Source organism: Mycteria americana, chromosome 5 (assembly GCF_035582795.1).
Source record: "Mycteria americana isolate JAX WOST 10 ecotype Jacksonville Zoo and Gardens chromosome 5, USCA_MyAme_1.0, whole genome shotgun sequence".
Classification (NCBI taxonomy): Eukaryota; Metazoa; Chordata; class Aves; order Ciconiiformes; family Ciconiidae; genus Mycteria; species Mycteria americana.
In genome coordinates, this window is record NC_134369.1 from 15,650,524 (window position 1) to 15,670,267 (window position 19,744).

The 19,744-nt window shown below is 44.3% G+C and overlaps 1 protein-coding gene and 1 long non-coding RNA gene across 4 annotated transcripts in view; one reads left to right on the plus strand and one right to left on the minus strand.

The window, feature by feature from the left end:
* Window positions 1–14,720, minus strand: part of SOX6 (SRY-box transcription factor 6) — a 379,444-nt gene extending 364,724 nt beyond the window's left edge. The window contains exon 1 of one of the 3 annotated variants that reach the window (XM_075502220.1): window positions 14,313–14,720. The gene's annotated coding sequence lies outside the window, so the exon portion shown is untranslated. Of the gene's footprint in view, window positions 1–13,070; window positions 13,299–14,312 lie in introns of those variants that run through there. The other 2 variants (XM_075502218.1, XM_075502219.1) reach the window with 2 other exon arrangements.
* On the plus strand, window positions 14,046–18,619 carry LOC142410177 (uncharacterized). The gene is made up of 3 exons (XR_012775861.1): window positions 14,046–14,276; window positions 14,627–15,026; window positions 17,686–18,619. It is a non-coding gene; the product is annotated as an uncharacterized LOC142410177 (long non-coding RNA).
* Window positions 18,620–19,744: the final 1,125 nt, after the last annotated feature.

Below are 19,744 nucleotides of genomic sequence, written 5' to 3' on the forward strand. Positions count from 1 at the left end.
AATTTTAAGCACATACATAGTCTCATTCCCACTGAGATTATTCACGGACTTTAAAGCTCAGCATGTGCTTATATAGTCTGTTGAACTAGGACCAGAGCACTTGGTATCTTCCAGGACTTGAACCCTGAGTATTATCAGCTGGACCTGAAAGAGCTCAAGCAAATTAATTTTCTACCTGCTTAGCCAATAACTCTGAACTTCATTCTATAGATGTGAACCATCCGGAGACTATGAGTTCAGATTACCCTTCTTCCACAGCTACAAGTAGAAGCATGAGGGTTCAGCAGCCATTCCTGTTGTCCATTGCAGCATTTTCTTTTGGTTTGGGTGTCAAAAAAAAAAAAAAAGATTTTCCCTTAGGCCTAGAAAAAGGACCAAAGCCCACCAGCTCCTCTGGCTGCGAAAACAACATGTGCTGCTGAGTTCAGTTGTAAGAATCATCATTGCCCGAATTAGTGGGAAAAAATGCCAATATCCAGTTCCTCACTGCTATTTATTTTAATATAAAAATTGTGATAAGAGGCAAACTGCTCTTCACACATCTGATATTCGTTATGGCTCCAGCACCAGAGAACAGACAGCCTGTGGCTGTCAATGACTTCTGGCAAATGAGAATCTCTTACCCAGTGATTGCCTTTACCACAGCTCTGGAATTCACCACGCGGAGATTGAGGCCCAAGCATGACCTATGAAAACTGGTGTGACACTGAGTGTGCTTTCAGAGAAGCAAAATAGCAGAAGAGCAAAATGCAAATAAATTAATTTCACACATCAAACAAGTAACGGCTAATGTTAAACAGCCTTTTATCTGTGTGCAAAAGGGGTTGTTCGTTTTATGTTCTGCCTTTTTTTTTTTATTTCAAGGCCCTATTCATTGCAAAAAAACTGATATACCAAATATTTTTAAACACAAGTAAAGGCATTTCTTTAGAATCTGAATTTTTAAAAAAAGCTTAGTAAGATACTGACACATTAATCAAGTGAGAATTTGCACAGAAAAACTTAAATAGAAAGAACCACACGCACTTCATGTCTGAAACAAGATTTGAAACAAATTGTGAAAGACTATTTTGTGTAGTAGCTGCTGTGCATCATTTGGACAACTATATTACATTGCGGCGAAGAAATGAAATAGCGAACATGCATAACCAGTAATAGAGTGACCCTAAAATCACCGGACAGACGACTGCCATGATCTAGCAGCTTTAACTAGACAGAACATTGCTATGGGGAACCCTGGTCTACAGCATTCACTGAGAAAAAGAGCTGACGTGCACCGTGGCATATTTTTACATGCTCAAGAATTCCAGTCAAGCCACAGTAATGGATGATCCTACTAACCCTGGACACTCTTAGGAGAGACATTGAGGACATATGGATCCTTCCCTGGAAGTTTCAGTGTCTCAATGCCTCTCATGATAAAGCTTCATATTTCTTGTGGTTTTGGACTGGCTCCCTATTTGTTACCTCTACAACATAACCAGCAGGCCAGCCTGCGTCTCAGTTATTTAGAGATGGTGCAGTGGGCCCAGCCCAGCCTAACCTGCACAACTGGAAGACTGCATGCCATGGTCTAGTTCTTCTAAAAGAATTGTCTATCACAGGAAGTCCAAAAAAACTCTCACTAAAAGGACTGCACAACTTTCCAGAAGACTGAGAACACAGGAAAACTATTTTTCCCTTTTACATAACACAATATTCACAGTTCTGGAGGTTACACATCCCAGTTACCAACAGCTGTTCAGTCATTACTCCCACTCTAAGCTTAATTAATATCCCATTTGATGGTGAGTGACAGAAATGCTGATTTTGATATCTCATCCTCAGTTTCTTGGAAAGTGCAAGAGTATAGGTGAAGAAGGAGAATAAAGCCATTAAGTATGCCTTGAAATGCTGCATCTACTAATGCTGATCTGCCCTCACGCATCCTAGTTTTTTTCTGTCTCTTTGTGTCTCACCCTATCCCCTTTCTTCCTTTTTCCCCTCTCGTTTCCTCTCACTGAAGTATTCTCCCTCCCTTCCCATCCACAGAAACTGACTACTTCAGGTTCTAAAGCACCTATTTCATTTCTGCTTTGCTTTTAGCTAATCTCAAACCTTCATCGCTAACGAGATCAAAAAGACATAAAATACAATTTCATTTCACATCCAACATTCAGACACAAATTGGTGTGCAAATGTATTGGGATTACTAATTTATACTGATCGTTCAGAATTGGTAAAGCCTTTCAACAATACTTGCTATCAATCAGTTGTTAGAAGGATTAGTAAAACACAAAAATGTTTAAGATTCATGCTAAGTATTCACAGGCTGTTCATATAAATAATGTTTATGTACACATACAAGACTTGCTAAAAAATACAAAAATGACCGAAGTGATTCACTCAAGCCTTCCCCAGAAGCCTATGTTTTCTCAGACAGCAAGGACAGATAATTTGTGTCCCAAAGTATTTGTTGTGAACAACTTGATGAGCAACAGAAAAGGAATATGGAGTTTAGTCTTGAGTACGGTAAGCAGTAAAGGGGATTTTTTGGACCACTGCGTGTTATCTTCTTAAAAAGACAGCATTACACCATCTATATAGAGAAGTTTTAATAATTTAAATATATCAGGCTATTACCAAATACTGTCTGACTACAGATATTCTCTATGCATGTTCAACAGCAATAAGAGCATTACAGTTACTATTCAGTTCAAGACATTCACTCTTCCCTCCCATCTTTGTCCTTTCATATCCCTTCCCCTCGTCTTCCTCTCCCTTTGTTTTTTCATCCCTTCTTTTCTCCCACACACTTTCAAGAAGGCCCAATTCAGCAGTGTGGCATCGCCAGAGACCAGTGACAGCTGCTGTAGTTCCAGCTACAACAGTGAATGGATTTAAAAAAATCAAGGGACAGCTTTAAAGTTTGGGAGAGCTGTTTAAATTGAATATGTAATAACTCTACTGAGGATTTGGACTTTAGCTACACTCAATAGGGGTGCTTCATTACCTGCTTGTGGGAACGCCACTTGTCTGTGATGAGGTCACAGCCTCCTGGCGATAAATTCCGTATCTGCTGTTTAGCCCGGCCGGCTGAAAACAAACTAGCAGATGCCATGCTGATTTGCATCTAGTTGCTATCGATACTAAAGAGACAATATGTGAAAGACAGGAAGTATCATGTGGGAGCCACGCTTAGACAGCGTGAGGGGAAACGAGCGTTCACCTTGTTTATCTAATCATCCTATGCTGAATTACTGAAAGTCTTCCACAAGAGGAACGCAGTAATCAAAACCAATTTGGGGCTGGATTTGTCTCTTACTGGTTTATCTGTTATCCTAGGCATTTCTGTGCCGCTTTGACTGGGAAAAAAAAAATCTATACGATTCAGCAAAACAGTTTCCTACTGTTCCTTTTGCTTTTGGTCATGTTATACAATATACTCACATCACGAAAAACTGAATTCAGCCTGTCCAAGGGAGGACTTCATAAATTAGAAACTCCAGCTAATCCTCAGTAATGACTCTATAGGTCCTTCAACTACCTTCTCTCTCCTATCCTATCCACATTTTCTCTTTCCCTGAAAAGACTATATATAACACTCACTGCATTCAAAGCCTTTCACTTTTACACCATCATCTTGACTTTGGGTCTGTAATTTGATCCCATTCCTTCACAGAGTGTTGTGCAATGGTGTTTTCAAATCAACTGTTAGTGGACACACCCAATCACCCCATAAAATGCACGGCAGTATATCTGCACTAAAATACATGCCGGCGTATCTCCACTACCATCACTAATTAGTTTTTGTTGCATTCTTAAAATAAACATTACAGATTGAATCATTATTGTTTAGAGGCAATGGTGAAGATTAAAATAATAAGGAGAGTTTTCACTGACTGAGGGAAAAAAGGAATCACAAGGAAAGGCTGTGTACACAAGCAAGGAAAGAGAAGGAAACTTTTTTGGCTTTCACCAAAGGCTGAGGGAAGATCTGCAAAGCAGGGAACAAAGGCCCACTTAACTGCTTGAATACTCTGTAGACACGGTCCCTTGAAGTCTAAGTTGAGCGTTGTGGCTGAGCATAGAGACACACCTGAACTGACTGCACTGTGTCTATATGAGTTCGTATACAGAGGCAGCAAAGGGTGAAAAGTTAGAGGGGTTGTTGCACCTAGAGGGGGCTACCTGAAACTTGCCATCCCTCAGGAGTATCGTGTATATGGTTCAGAAGCCCAAAGGCACGGTAACGCATAAGCTAACATATCCCTGACCTGTGTAAGTCATTCTTGAAGAATAAAGGGAGCCTGTGATTTATTTATCTGCAGCAACAATACAGTTTTGAAGTAGAAAGGCTAATTGCATCTGCTCTCCAAGTCCAAAGCAGCCAGATGCCAGAATGGCTAATATTAGCACATTCTTCCACCTTAAGGCAGCAAAGTGATTGCCCACTCAGTACTTTAAATCTAGGCGGATGATCTAGCATAGGAACATTCTTTTTTTCTCTGGCAGGTATGCTGACAGATTTGTAACTTGGGGTATTCTAAGAGTGATCAAAATACATAAATAACACCCCTAAGAAGAGTACAAAAGATCTGTTGTACTACTGTTCAGCAGAAATGAGAATGTGTTTTATCTTACTCCTTTTTCTAGAACATTAGGTAGCATTACATTTCTTCCTTAATCTCTTCTGTTTCACATTTTTCCATCTCACTACACTTCTGTAAACTTACTCCTCACAGCCTGTGTCGCTGTCACCCCATCCCAACACCGATTAACCACCTTCTAGCTCACAAAATCAAGATGAAAAGCTGATCATATCTAACTTGTTTTGAAATAAATTAAAAGATTCCATTGTTACTTTCAAAGAGAAATGCCACAGGTACCATAATTTCTACATGGAAAGAACAGGTAGTATAATGGGAACTAGAGCCTATAGGAGACAACCAGAAAGCATGAAAGGGTTTTCCTAAAATTCACCTCTGACCTTTTGGGCAAGCAATGAGAATAGATACAGATAGCAGAATGTAAGAACGTATGCATGTAAACCAGAGGTGAATACAAAATCTCAATCATAGGCACTACCATAACAAAAATACTACTAAAATTATGTTGAAACATGTCTACTTATGTACATAAAAAAATTTCATGTGCACATCTACATACCCTTGCACTAAAGGCTGAATAAAGTGTATTCTTACTGTAATGGCCTACATGAATCCCTCAGCAGAAGAAAAATATGAAAGGATCTGCAGGAAGATAATCTGCCCTCAGCAGATCAGGTGTGACTGAAAGAAAAAAAAAAAGAAAATGCACGGCCACAGCCTCCACAGTTACAGGAAGTCAGCAGTCAGAATCCCCACACGCTGCATATACTGTACCAGAAGACCCGCTGGAAGATTAGATATGGAGAGACGGTTGATTTAATACGTAGTTTACATGAGATGAATTCCTGTTTAGAATGTCATCCTAAAGCCATAAGCTGAAACCAAGTTGTCTTCTACAGTGAATCCAATGCAAACAGGGCCTTCACATGCGACCCCCCTCCCAGCACAGTCACAGAAAGGTCTTTCCATTGAATTCAGAAGGAAGTGCATCATGTCCTAAGGAATGCACTTGTGGCTAGAGTAAAATGGCACCCTTCCACTTAAGTAAATGGAGTTACACTGGCTTATGCCAGCTGAGAATCTGTCAAATATCAAATTATATCAAAATATTCCTCTGAAATAGCTCAACATTCAAATACCATATATATTAAATCCTTCAAAATGCTCATTCTAATAATAATAAGTCAGTCAGGCATATGGCACCCCTCTTATCCAGAAAGCTCCCAAAATGTGATTCATTATCTAGTTCCACCCTCAATAGCCGGATTTAGTACTTCCGAGGTAAAATGCTGCGAACGTCCTTAGCACGCTACTCTACCACATTGAGGAAAGGAAGTGAGGATTAACAGAGCCAGTTAAAACTACAAGAAGAATGTAGATGGGCAACTACATCCTATCTTTGCTGGAATTAGGCCATGACATTGAGGTTAACCCCCCTACTTGTGCAAAAATACCATGGGTTTTTACTAACCACAAATGGTCAGGAACTCAGTTTACAAGCTCATCCACAACAATAATACAGATGTAAAAAGCATGCAGAACAATCTCTGAAAGTGTGATATTCTAGCTCAAAGTACGCACGTATTCATACACCAATTGTAATCTAAAACTAGGCAAAATGAAGCAAGGTGGCAAGTTTGCCGTAATACAATACTTTCACAGTACAAACATCTGTTTAAACATGAAGACTTCCTAAAAGCTTCACCTCAATAGTTTTGGAGCATTAACAGATAGAGTCTCTGTAGAACGAGTGTCTATGAGTAATGAGGAAATTTGCAGCACTCGCTGCCTCCTCCGCACTGGGACACTGACCAATACAGTTTATGGAGTAAACAATTCAACAGCAGCCCTTCCGGAACAGCTCCTCGCCAGGGCGATCTACTCAGGAATTAGTCACATTTATTCCAGAAAAGAGTATCCAGATAGGGAGCACCCTGCAGTATTTTATGTCAATTTTCCCACATCAGCAGGTCCTTGGAGTAATGTATTAATTCTCCTTATGTTGTGTAACTGTTAGTTAGAATTAGTAAATACATATTGTTTCATTAAAAATATTATGTTCCAGCACATGCATTTAATTTGCCATAAAGTATGGTATGTAAGAAATCACACCATCTTCAATAAATCTAAAAAGATATTAGCATTTTTGGTTCTAATACAAGATATTTCAAGCAAATAGTAAAATTTCAGTGGTATATGGAAGGGGTCTTAGAGAAACACACAAAAAAATACAACTATAAACAAGCCATCATTCTGGTAAGAGGAAATACAAACAACCAGAATAAAAATAGTTGATGCACAAAAGCCATAATGAGGGGGTTGCTCAAAAAATAACTTCTACTTTGAATGGTTTGGATGAAATACAAATTATCCACAGAAAAGTGTGGACTGGCATAAATGTTTGTACAAAATTATAAGTATATTTCTAGAAGTATGCAAGAGACAACCGCCTGCATGCTGCACAAGGTCCCAACAACGCTCTGCGTAAGTGCTAGTGCATAGAGTCCAAACCACTGCATTTTAATTACTATGCAGCCTCAGATATATTGCCTTTGATATGGAAATGTTCTTGTTCTCTCATCTTCACATACGGTCTCATGCACAGAAATCTTTATCTGATTCATAAAAAATAAACTAGAATCCAATCTCAACACCTGACCTCAGTGCTTAGAAGTTTTTTACTAAGCATGGTGTCACTATAAAAAGAATGGGTAATACTGGTGTAAAGTTAGATATTTGGAGCATTGATATGAAGGATTTGCAGTTAGGGATCAAATCAATACTGCACCTCTGAGGTTTTAAAGTTTCCTGTTGCCTTATGTCAGTCTACCAGCGACTGGAGAAACAATTGACTGTACACCTTTCTGTCTAGCTCAAGAAGAAAGAAAAAATATTTAAATGACATTCTGTCTTACCACCGATAGAAAAGATGAGACTTAGGCACTTGCTGTACGAAATAGGTTCTGAAATCTCTTAAATCACTAACATCAAACTTCCCAGGTTTTGGGGATTTTTTTTTTTTAATTTGTACGTAACATTTTTGTGCATATTTTAAAGGTATGCACTACAAAGTTCACACGGGAAGAAGCAAAATGTTTCCCAAGCTTTACTTTACCAAGCAGGTAAAATAAACATAAAGAATACTTAAAATACAAACCCAGTACTTTTCTATATCTCACATTAATATGCTGCCTGTAAGAAGGCTAAAAAATTTTGCTTTGACAAATTCTACCAGTCACTCAGAAAAAACATGAAATATTCAGACCTATTTAGATAATTCTCCTAGCTCTATAGAATTACATTCTCTTTTTATAAAGAATATGATCTGTGTAACCTCTCTATAGAAGATAATGACCCATCTGTAAATCATTTTGTTGCAGGTTATCTGTTTTTTATCACTTCTAGTACCTGTCTGTGCCTGATATGATACCCTTAAACACATTAACTTGATGGAATGTTTTGCCTGACTTCAAAAAAACATCGATTGATAGATATTTATTCTCCACTATAAATGAATGACTCTGATTAACCTAGTTTACCAATATATCTAATTTCATATTACTCTTTCCAATTCACAAGGCTCAAGAAATATTTGATTAAACTAATTTCCAAGCAATGATTTTCAAACTTGGGATACTGTTTTCTTTCTTCTTAATTTAAGGAGACAAAACAGTAAACATAAAACTGATATGAGTATTTTAAAATATACAAGAGGAGGAAAGAAATGTCTATGTACCAATTCTTGTTTCTTTAAGAGAAAATCCATTTTTCAAGTTCCTGTTGTACTAATTGAAAGAGAATTATTTAAAACTTCACTGAATACTTGAATATACAATGGGTATGTGTAGCAGTTTCACCAGTGCCAGAGAACTCCAGACTTTCTGAAAGACAGTAAACTAAAAATTGGCAGGAAATCTCTTACAATGATGTCACAAATATTTGTTGTTGCCACAGAATAATGTTTTAAAAGAACACCTACTTCTGTGCTGAAAAGGCTTTGGGAACATGTAATTATCCAGTTTTATCACTGTAGAAATCGGCTGCTTTCCAGCAAATAGGCTATCAGATCTCTCCCTTCTACGCAGAACTATGTTTAAAAAAAAATACACGTATTTCATGGAGACATCACACCGGCCCTGTACACAGCCTTACTAATGACAGGATTTTACCCTATTTTGTTGTTTTCACAATATGATGTCATGGCCTGTAATGATACATCAATAAATACTGTGGGAGAATCGTGTGTCAAAAAAAATTCTGAATAGCTTATATAAAATAAAAGGAAATTTAGTTTCTGTGTGTTGGTAACAAGTCCCCTAAAGTTCCCATTCTTGCTGTTCTACCTAAGGAAAAAACAGAAAACGGTGCAAATAAAAAATTACACAAAAAGACACCAAAGCGACAACTACAAATTGGCTTACTAAGGCACAAACTTGAAACGTGCACCTTTGTGTTTTGCTGCTACTTGACGAACAAGCTATATGTGAACTACCAAATACATCATAAAGCAGTACTTCTCTCGCAGGTTCTGACATCATGCAGAAATGCTTCAAAGCTCTTTCTCTGTGATTTACTGTATTAACTGAAATGTTTTAAAAATGTGTCGTGGTATCACTTCAGTTGTCATAGCTTATATATACACAAACACCCCTATTTACATAACTTTTAAAACGTTAGTCATTACACACAGCCTCTGCCAAACCGGCCCGCTGATCTCTAAAGTCACACTATGGAAAAAGAAATATACATCACCCCATTGTATGGGGGGTAAAGAAAAGTGCATTGTGGCTTCTCTTCCCCAAGTAATTTTTGTTCCGTGAAATAAATAAATAAATTGACGGAAGCCTTTTAAGTATGATCTATACACTTTTAAGGGGGAAATCAAACCAAGTGTAAAAGATTAATGGATATGCTTCCTGAAGTGATATCTCCCAAGGTGATTACAGTGTTGAGCAGATATAAGGTCACGACTAAAGAAACTTTCTAATGCCCACTGAGAAAAAATATATTTGGTTTTGCCAGCATCATGCAAAGCTCTGGCCTTTATTACCACAAGATATTCCAAGGCCTCTCAGAACTGCAGACACACATGGATACTTTCGACTAAAATAGATCAACGATGCAAAAAACATGTCCAAAGGGATTTTTTTTCCCCATTGAGCAAAAGAAGTTCAGCTGGAAGTGACCACTAACAATTGCTGGCCACGTATTAAAAACCACTGGCTAAGGAACAAGCACTGGCAGTTCCCACTTGCGAACAAAATCAAATTGACCAGCGAAGGTAACTAACTTTGGACATCAGTTATTATTTTCTACGAGTCAGGCACTAGCGGCCTTACGAAGGAAACTGATGGGCCCCGCTTTGTTTCTCTTCTCGCTTTCACCAGCGTGTAAACGTAAGAAGGAAAAAATGAAGCAGAGTTACATAAGTTCAGCAGAGAATCAGTAATGTGCAGGGAGAGGCAGCCATCTGTCTCACTCCTTTATGATACGTGTTACACACATGGCACCGGTTTGCACCCTGTGATCTAGCAGAAAAGGGACCCGAGTGAGCTTTGAAGCAGCCCAGCTAAGTACCCCAGCGGTACTGAAGCGGAGTACCGAACTGCAAGCAAGAGAGGGAAAATAACGCATTTAGCAGAGGATGCGAGATTGCAGACCAAAGGGCCTCTTAGGCTCTCATCGCTGAATGAATTAAAGTTCTAGGGGAGGAGGCCGGAGAAATCAGAGTGCCCGAAACAAAAAGTACGACAGGAGAAAAGGAGCCAGGAACCGTAAATCCGGGGACGAGGCGGGGAGAGGCCAGCAGCCAGAGCCCGCGGCCCGGCGTCCCCGGCAGGCGCGGGGTCCCCCGGCGGCGGCTGCTCCTTCCCCGCGGGGCTCCGGCTGCCCCCGCCCGCCGCGGGGGCGGGAGCGCTTCCCACCGCCGCAGGGCTCCGCGGGGCGCGGAGGGGGCGCGGAGGGCCAGCCCCCCCGGGAGGCAGCTGCCGCCGGCGGCGCGGCGCGAGCCGCTGCGGGGGCCGGGGCGCTGCGGCGGGGCAGCCCGGGCCCCCGCCGCCCCAGCCGGCGGCCGCCCCAGCCGCGGCAGCAGGGCGCTCGCCCCGGCCTCGCAGCGCGGCCGGAGCCGGGGCCGGGGCCGGGGCCGGGCTGCGCCCCGCTGGGGCCGCCGCCGCCGGGCCCCGGCCCCCGCGCCCCCCCCCGGGCGCGGGAGTCCGGCGGCGGCCCGGGAAGCGGGCTGGAGAGCGGCGCTCGGAGCGGTGCCCGGGGCTCACCTTCCCCTCCCCCCGGAGAAGCGCGCTTCGGAATGGTTTTGCAGGCGAGGATGGCCGGGCTGCGCTTGGTGCATTGATTCCAAGTGCAGTGCCTGGTTTGGTTTCCGTATATTCTTTGGCTTTTAATAGCTAGCGGAGGAAAAAAGAAAGCATTATTGTTTTCTTTCTTTCCTTCTCTCATTGCCTATTCTAAATTTGACTCCAAAGTTTAAGCAGTTGAATTGGCTAATTCTGAATACAGTCTATTGAGAGACCAGACACAGCAGTATATCCCTGTATAGCAATAGATACAATGTGCTGAATTGGCAGTCTAATTATAAATGTGGCATTTGGACCTCCTTTCAGACCCAGTGCCACCTTACCTTATGAGGGAACTTCAACTACAGCAACTGTTCAAAACAAAATGCCATTACAGGATCAGCTTCACCCAACACTGGAACCAGCCAGGGGATTGTTTTACAAACAGCCTTTCTCACTTAGCACAAGAATGTATTATAAGGAAAAGTTATGGATAGTGCAGAGTCTGAAGAAAACGCGTATGCAGTTTCTGCCAGGTGTCGAGCTACTTCAAACTGCAGCATACTCCGAATGACCTCATTATTTTCTTTTAAATGTACTCACTATAAATAGATTATTTCTTAGTTTTACTAGAATGAGCTGCTAGGTACGCTTGCTGTTTATATTCCGAGGGTGGTGTGAATATAACGCTCTGAGCACAGAAAGACGCGAAATATCCTGGCTCAAAACAAAAACCTGCAATAAGATCTTGCCAAGGAATCATGGTGTACTGAAAAAAGTTTTTTAAAGCGTCTTTTCCAGGGAAATATTTGTATATAATGGCAGGCTACATGCACATATCTCACATTCATTCTTATTATTTACTTTATGGTATAATGGCTTAATTAAATGAGTGGGCACAAGCACGTCAATAAAACAAGTCAAGTCAAGTCGAAGTCTCAAAACAGGTTTCAAAATTACTCCATTGCACGAATACAGAAAGGGAAATTCGTTAATTTTTGGACTTCAAACCCTGCTTGGGGACTGGATAAAACTGTTCTTCTGCCCTCACGACCAGCACTGAAGATGGAAACACCAAAAACGTTAAAATGAGGGGAAAAGAAAACAGTGGCAACAAAGTGCCGCTCGTGTGCCGAAGGCTATTTAAATTAGCTTAATAAACACATACCTTATCTACAAACAGCAGGCGAAGATATATGACTTTATCACAGAAAGTTTCACCGTCTACGTTTTGGGGAAACACCCCTGGGACAGAACTAATCTGTCGTCCCCAGGCTCCCACCAGCCCGACTGTCCCCGCAGCCCCCCCGCCACTCAGACACAACACTAATTGTCTTTTCACGTTGCCACTTTCGCTCCTTCCCGTCCTTTAGAAACAAAAAACCACCAGAGACCCCGCTGAAAGGAAGACAGCAATCAAATCGATATGATCGGTGCCTCCGATTGACCTCAAGGCCCTGCTCTGCTGCAGCAGGCAGCCCCTGCTGCAGAGCGGGTTAACTGCTCAGCGCTCTCCAGCGCAGCCCGGAGAGGGAGCTGGGAAGCTCTCCCGGCAGCGCAGCAACTCTCTGGCAGCTCAGTTCTTCATGCACGCGTGGAAGTACCTGCTCACATCACGCCTACATGTTCTCCCCCACGCATCTACACACGGCCGCGCTCACGCAGGGGCGACCCCGCCGCCGGTACACGCGTGCATGCATTACACGAGCGGGCTCGGCGGCAGCGCGGGTGCCCGCTCCTCCCCGGAGCAGGGCAAGCCGCAGAGGCACACTCATTAGCTCCCACTGATGATTCCTTTCAGGATCATGAATGGAACGATTGTCAAAAACTGCGGGAAAAAAAAACAAGCCCCGAGACTATTATACACAGACACAGCTTGTGTGCGCGCATGTGACATTTGCAGGCAACCCAGATTTGTTCATAAACTCTTCAGCATTATCCGAGATAAAACATTAAATTGCCTACACGGTTACAGAGGCTCCTTCTCCCCAACCGAAAAACAAACCGCTTCGAAGGCAGTGAAAGCCAGGAAAAGAACAAGCTCTCCACCAGACACACCTTGCCTTACACTCGGATCCTACAGCACCGTCTGTAAACAGCTGCGCTAGCTTGTTGCAACTGCCACTACTTTATTTTAAAAGAAGAGTAGTAATAATAATAATAGTAAGTGAAATACTTCCTGAAAACTTACTTCGCATTTAGTTTAGGCACTATTCTTTTTTTCAGCTCGCAAAGGAAGCCGTTTTGTCCAGGTTAGGTATTGTCTACTTATGGATCAGCCTCTGGCTAAGGGTTTATTTTAATTTATGGCTTATGCATTCTTTTAAGGTCGATTTGCATGACCTCCGGCAAAGAGCTAAGGCAGCAAGAAATCCCAAGTCGAACGTTGCCACAAAGCGGCACACATCTCCCCTTCCCCGGCTGTAAACAGAGCTCTCTGAGGGTGGACCGCTGTCTCCCCCCTCCTCGTGTGTCACAAATTAGGGTGCGATATCCATTTTAAAGTTTTCGGTATAACTTTATCCAAGCCCTCTGCTCGGAGAGATAAGGCGCCCGCAGGGACGGCAGCTCCTCGGGACAGTGCCCTGCCGTGGCCGAGGCCGGCATTGCACCTCCGCTCCAGCCGCCCTGCCTTAGCCCACGCTCCGTGGAGAGCACTCAGCTGTGGCGAACTTCAAAGCAGCTACCCACCTCAAACTTCACGGGGAATTTAAAAGCGCCCCTCAACTCCCTTCGCCTTGCTCCATCCCCTGCCTTTTGGGGCTACCCGTGAAGAGAAACCCACGCGAGCGCCTCGGAGCACTGACAGCAGCGCTCTGCTCGCAAAGATTGATTTCGGATTTCATTTTTCCTCTCTCGCTCTCTCTCTTTCTCCCTCTCGTGTTAGTTCCTTACGTGCAATATCTTCCCAGCACCATGTGTTCGCCTGCCGTGGGTGATCTTAAAATACAACGCTGATCTGTCACTACATTTTAAAATAAACTCTACTCGGGAAGGATGAGAAAGTGTTGTGATTTCAAGGTACTGGGGTCCCTCAACGTCTCGGAAACCTCGGGATTCAAACCGCCCCGGAAACTCGGACGGGGACGAGACTATAACTACTTTTCCCTAAAGAAAAGAAAAAAAAAAAAAACAAACCACCCCCCTCGTGGTATAAAAGTAAATAATCGTGCAGGGGGAGGCGAGGGAAGGGGTGAATTCAGCAATGTTAAAAGCTAAACAACAGATCTACCTCCGGACTCTGCTGCTTCACTCAATTGCAGCTAACAACCCATTAAAGACAGCGCAGGGGGAACCGGATTCTCTCCTGCAAAGCGACATAAATCCAGCGAAAACCCATTAAACCGCCACCGCCACCACCGAGCCACGCAGCACTACACACCACAGCAAACAACAGGTATACAACACAATAGGGCTTTTTTTTCCTGGTTACCTCCTCGGGATCCAGTGTGGCACAAAGCACTGGGAGAGCCTCCTTTTTTTTTTTTGCAACGCGCTTCGGTAATTTTCATTAAAAAAAAAAAAAAAAAGAGGGAAGGAGATGAAAGGGGAGAGAGAAAGAGGAATAAATGGGTGGTAATTCGGTAAAATAAAATAAAATAAAATAAATGAACTAGAGTCTGCTGGTGTTTCTCCGGGCCATGGATGTGCAGGATCCCGATCGTTAGAAGTTTGCGGATGGGTTGCCTGGAGATTTGGTTACAATCAGGTTCATTATTATTATTTTTTTTTTCCTCCTGAAACAAGTGAAGGCGATGGTTACTGCTGTCAATCTTGGCAATCAATGTGAGCGGCCATGTCGTAAGTATTCAAAGCATTTCCCGTCGTGCAACATCAGAAAGTGAGTGGCCAGGGCATTGATCTGAGGAAGGCAAAAGGAGGCAGGGCTCCCCCGCCCAGACAGCACAGGCAAGATGAGACAACACAGAGAGAGGGAGAGGGGAAGGGAGAGAGAGGGAGGCTGAGAGCGAGCGAGCGGGGAAAGCAACAACTGCGGAGAAAGTGAGCACAAAACAGAAAGTGAAATCACCCCAGGCTGCCAGCCGCATCCCCGAGAAGCTATCACCACTCACATTGCTATTAGACAAGTGAAACCTTAAACCTCTCTCCTCTAATGACCACTGATTGCCCGGAGTGGTGAGGAAAGGTACTAGAAAGTTACCGGGGAGGGGGTGCGAGGGCGGGGAGGGGAGGGCGGGCGGGCGGGGGCCGGAAAAGGAGGAGGGGGAGCGGGGGGGTCCCGGGAGAGCCGGTTCGCGGGGCCGGGGCTGCGCGGGGGGAGCGGCGTGTTGCACGCCGGCCCTCCCCCGCCCGGCACGGCGCTTCCCGGGGAGTGCGTGGGGAAGCACACGCCAAAAAAGTCCGGCCGGGCTCCTGCTCGCAGATTTAAAAAAAAAAAAAAAAAAAGGGGGGGGGGGGGAGGAAAAAAAAGCGGGAGAGAGACCCTCTGCAGGACATGGGAAGGGCTGGCGGGGAAGCGGGGACGAGAGGGAAAGCACTCAGCAAGCGCTCACTGACAGTTGACGGATGGGGCTCCGAGGGGCCCGATCCCACAGCCCGGTCGGGGTAAGAAACAGACGACATGTGAAGTCTACGTTACACTAGAGATGGGAGTCCAGCTACAGGGACCCAGGGGAGAGGAGGAAGGAGAAGGCACTCAGGGTCCACAAACTATTTAGTGATGCCTTCAACAGAAAGGTAAAACGTGAGCGCAGTTAAAAGGGAAAAACAGGTAGGAGCGGAGGAGAAAAACTGATTTAGGACGGACTCGAGCTGAAGTTGGAATTCTCGTGGCGACGACGAGAGATTTTAGCAGCGGCAATATATAAATATCTCTCTCTCTGCCTACCAAAAGCCAACAGATAGGGACTTGAATATCAGCTTGAATACCAATTTAGGAACTCACGCTCCCTTGGAAGTGCTAATTGGGGGGGGAAATCTGGGAGAAAGAGGGGAAAACTATAAGGAACTGAGGAGAAAATCAACCAGTGGCACAGCGTACTGCAAAACCAGGGAAGTCTCTCTGCTGTATTTTTACATTCCAAAGGTAAACATAAAAGAGCCTTTCAAACTGTCAGGGGCCCGCAGATCAGGTGGGCAAACAGCGCTGCAAAGCCAACGTCTCCCCCTTTTGATATTATTCACACCTAGGCTAAACTGTTGTTAAGATGGGAGTGCGGAAAGCAACCTCAAGCCCACAAAATGAGAAAGAGAGAGAGAAGTTGTTGATTCATCTCTGTATTTTTGGCACTTTCTCCCCATTTTCCAGAAGGCGCCTGGAACAGTTAGTAACAGAGAAACTTTTTAATTTTAAAATAGCTTCATAACTTATAGAGGCCAAAAAGACGAGGAGAAAGCCTGATTTCACTTTCCTCCTCTCTCCAGTAGAAATTTGCGGAATAGGTTAGACCCAGACACATGCTCAGCCCCACTGCGAATGAACCTTACTTCATAAGGACGTGATGAAAATTGAGCATTACCGTGGTGGCACAGGACTGATCTGATCTGGCTCTATTTCATTTTGTTAACAAGCTGTGAAACTCAACACACTACTAGAGTCGTGCACGTTGCATCCTCTACCTTGCTACCCGAGGTACTATCGTCCCTCCCGAGGCGAGTCCAGGGAAAATGAGTTTTAAGTCAGAACCTCTTGGAACAGCGGACCTATTTTACATAGTATTTTTGGCAATTCCACTACAGTAAAAGGAGCAATCGAGTCCTATTCGGCAAGCAGCAAACACCTTGAAACAGAACTTTAAAATTACCTAGTAAAGCTTTATCATCAAATTAGCTGGCTGAGGGCATAGTAGCTAATTTCCATGCATTCTTTCAATTTCCATAAAAGATACTAAAAACCTGAAATTCGGAGACGGGGTAAATTGTAGGATTGTAAATACTGAGTTTGTATTCACCTGCGTTCAGCCAAGTCAAAGCGTTCACCTTGCTGCAGTTATCTGGGCTATGGATTTAGCAACAGGAAGTAGCTGTCTTTCCAGATATTGCTATGTCCTTTTTAATCTTTAATTGTAAGCATTCCCGTGATTGGTCACTAACACTTCCCTTCTAACACATTTAAACCTGCCGCAAGTAAAGGAAACACCTTGACTTTTTGCATAACTAGTAGCTTTGGCGCGCAAAAAAATGAGCTCTGTAGGAAAAGAGATGTAATCAGAACAGAAGGACGAACTATCCTGCCCGAGTTTGCAACCCCATCAATTTGTTACTGGAAGTTTTTTTTCTTTCAAGAAACAAACAGGAAAAAAAAACCCCAAACCAACAAAACCCACTCCTCAAATGTAGCGTCCTCCTTATCAAGGACGAGGCGGCAATGGGACAAGAGATAATTAAGGCATCAGCCCAATCTAACCGCCCACCTAGCTCCAAATCGGGGGAGCATCTCGCTGCGCTCCCGAGAATCCTGTGCAGGCAATGTCCCCCGGGAATGCCCCTCGGCTGGGGCAGGACACCGCCGAGATGCGTCCACCTTCCCAGGCGGGGCGCGAGTCCCACTCGCCAGCTTGTTGCTTGCCCTGTGTGAGCCATTAACGTACAGATGTGGCACACAGTGCCAGGGAGCTGCAACTTCCCCGCGGCAGAAGAGGACTCCTTGGGCATTGTATGCAAATGTGCGCGTATGGGCGCTGCACAGGAATCATTGTGGCTCCCTCTTTGTTTGCATAAGTGAACACCCGCCGTGTAGACACGTATACACGTGCCGAGAGGCAAGAGAGCGCTTTTACTTTTAGCGTTACCAGACGTTTAGAGACCGCGTTTTAAATTACTTCCCTTGCTTTTGCTTCATTAAGGCTAAAAGCGGCCAGAGCAGGCAGCGCAGGCAGATGTTGAGGAGGGATGCTGAGCTGCTGGGTCCTGGCAGTGGGAAGGGACCGGAGACGCTCGGTTCACGTCGGGGCACTTACCTGTTCACAGCTGGCATTGCATTTTGCGCCGTCTCTCTCATTAAGCACGGTAAAGTAAAGCAATATGCAACAAGCGAAGCAACCTGTCTGTGTGTTCAGTTTTACATACCGCATCTTTAACATGATGAGCAAACCTGCAACTCCTGTAGAGTTGGCGGAACAGTCTCAGAAGTTTTGATTCAAAGGGCAAGAAATTCCGCCTTAAAAGTCATCCACCCATTTCTGAACTCCCCTCTCTCCCCAGCTAATGCCGGACAATTAACAGGCATATTTATAAATTCCCTCTGCTGACACTCTCCGACAACGAAGACTTTTTATAGGCTTGTTAAAGATGTTCAGAGAAACTTTGGCAAAATAATCAACAGCATCTGAGGGAAAGCTAAAGGAAAAGAAGTTACAGCCTGATCATCCGATTGGGAGAAAGTTTTGTTAGACTAGATAGAAGCATATTACTGCACGTTTCTTCATAAGCAAACCCATCAGCTGGTACGAGTTCCCCTAGAACAAGAACCTCTGGCGATCTCCTCAAAATTTAGGGGACGTTTGCTTTTTATAACGCCCAAAGCTAAAGATCTGACTGAAAACAAAAACTCTGAATTCCTTACAGCGTCATCTGCCAACACAGTGTATTGTCCTGGCGGAAAGAGGACCAAGCAGATTTTAATTTCATTTGAAACTGCGCATCATCTTGATAGTGAAGCAAAAAGCCGCAGCAACAATCTCCCCACTCCACCCCCCCGTTCCAAAAAAAAAAAGGGGGGGGGGGGACCTGGAAAAACCACATCAACTTTTACAAAGAAAATAAAAGCAAGTTTGACATGAAAACCCCTTCCTGTCTCGGAAAGTTCATTTTAAAGGTCCCCTCTGTAAATCTAAAGTGCAAACACCAGGCTAAGGTAGTGAGTGGCTGGAATTTGCATGCTGATAAGAGAAGGCTGTTGTACTTACAGTGACAGAGGGCAGGCTGCGGAAGAAAAGCTGTTTGTGTTAGCCTGAGAGTCACCCAGGGCTGCAATGAGAGGAGAAGAGAGGAGTGGGAGTGCCAAGCTGGATACACCTTCACCGCATCTCATCACATCTGCCAGCCTCTCTCTCCCTCTCTCTTTCATTTCCACATTCCCTTTGTTCCTGAAAAAAAAAAAAAAATCTACACGTCACATCAGTCCCCAGATGCAGTCTACACCAAAGAAAAAAAATGAATAATTCAATCAAACTGTGCATAGTCTCTAAGGCAATAAATCTATTGCACTTAAAGAAACGAAGGGTAATTACCGCTATAGAATTAGAATAAGGCCAGAGCGCGCAGGGATCCCAGGATCCGTAAAGTCCACGGTCAAATAAAGTTTCATTTGTTTAATCCTTAGACAACCCCAGTGTAAACTAAAGGGGAGGATCGGAACTTATCCCGGGTGGGTTTGAGAATGCTTGAAGTGAATGTTACAAAAGGAGAGCGCCCGTGATCTGTAACAAACACAATGCGAGGAAGTAGAAGTGTTTCACCGCATCACCTCCAGGGTCCGTTCCCCCCTCCCTAACGACGAGCAGACCACACTCCCACTTCCACCGGCTTCTGCTGCTCTCTGCAAGTGCAACGGGAACCGCTGGCAGCCAGCAGCAGCCTTACCTGCTCCTAGATTGCCAATAGAGCCTGACAAAAACTCAGGGCAACCGGCAATTTTGTTCCACGCTCTGGAGGAGGGGAGCCATGGGGGATTTGCACCGGCACGGATTGACTCGAAACGCTGGCCCCGAGTTCTGGATTTGTGCTGGGTTGAGTTTGGGGACTGCCTGCCGGGGGCGGGGGGAGCGCGCCGGGGAGCGGATCCCGGCTGGGCAGGCGGCGGCAGCGCTGCCGGAGCCCCGCGGCAGACCGGCCGAGGTAGGATGGAGGAGAGCCGCACTTCTCCCTCTCCTACCTCTAACGTTGCTCTCCCGGCTCGGAGGT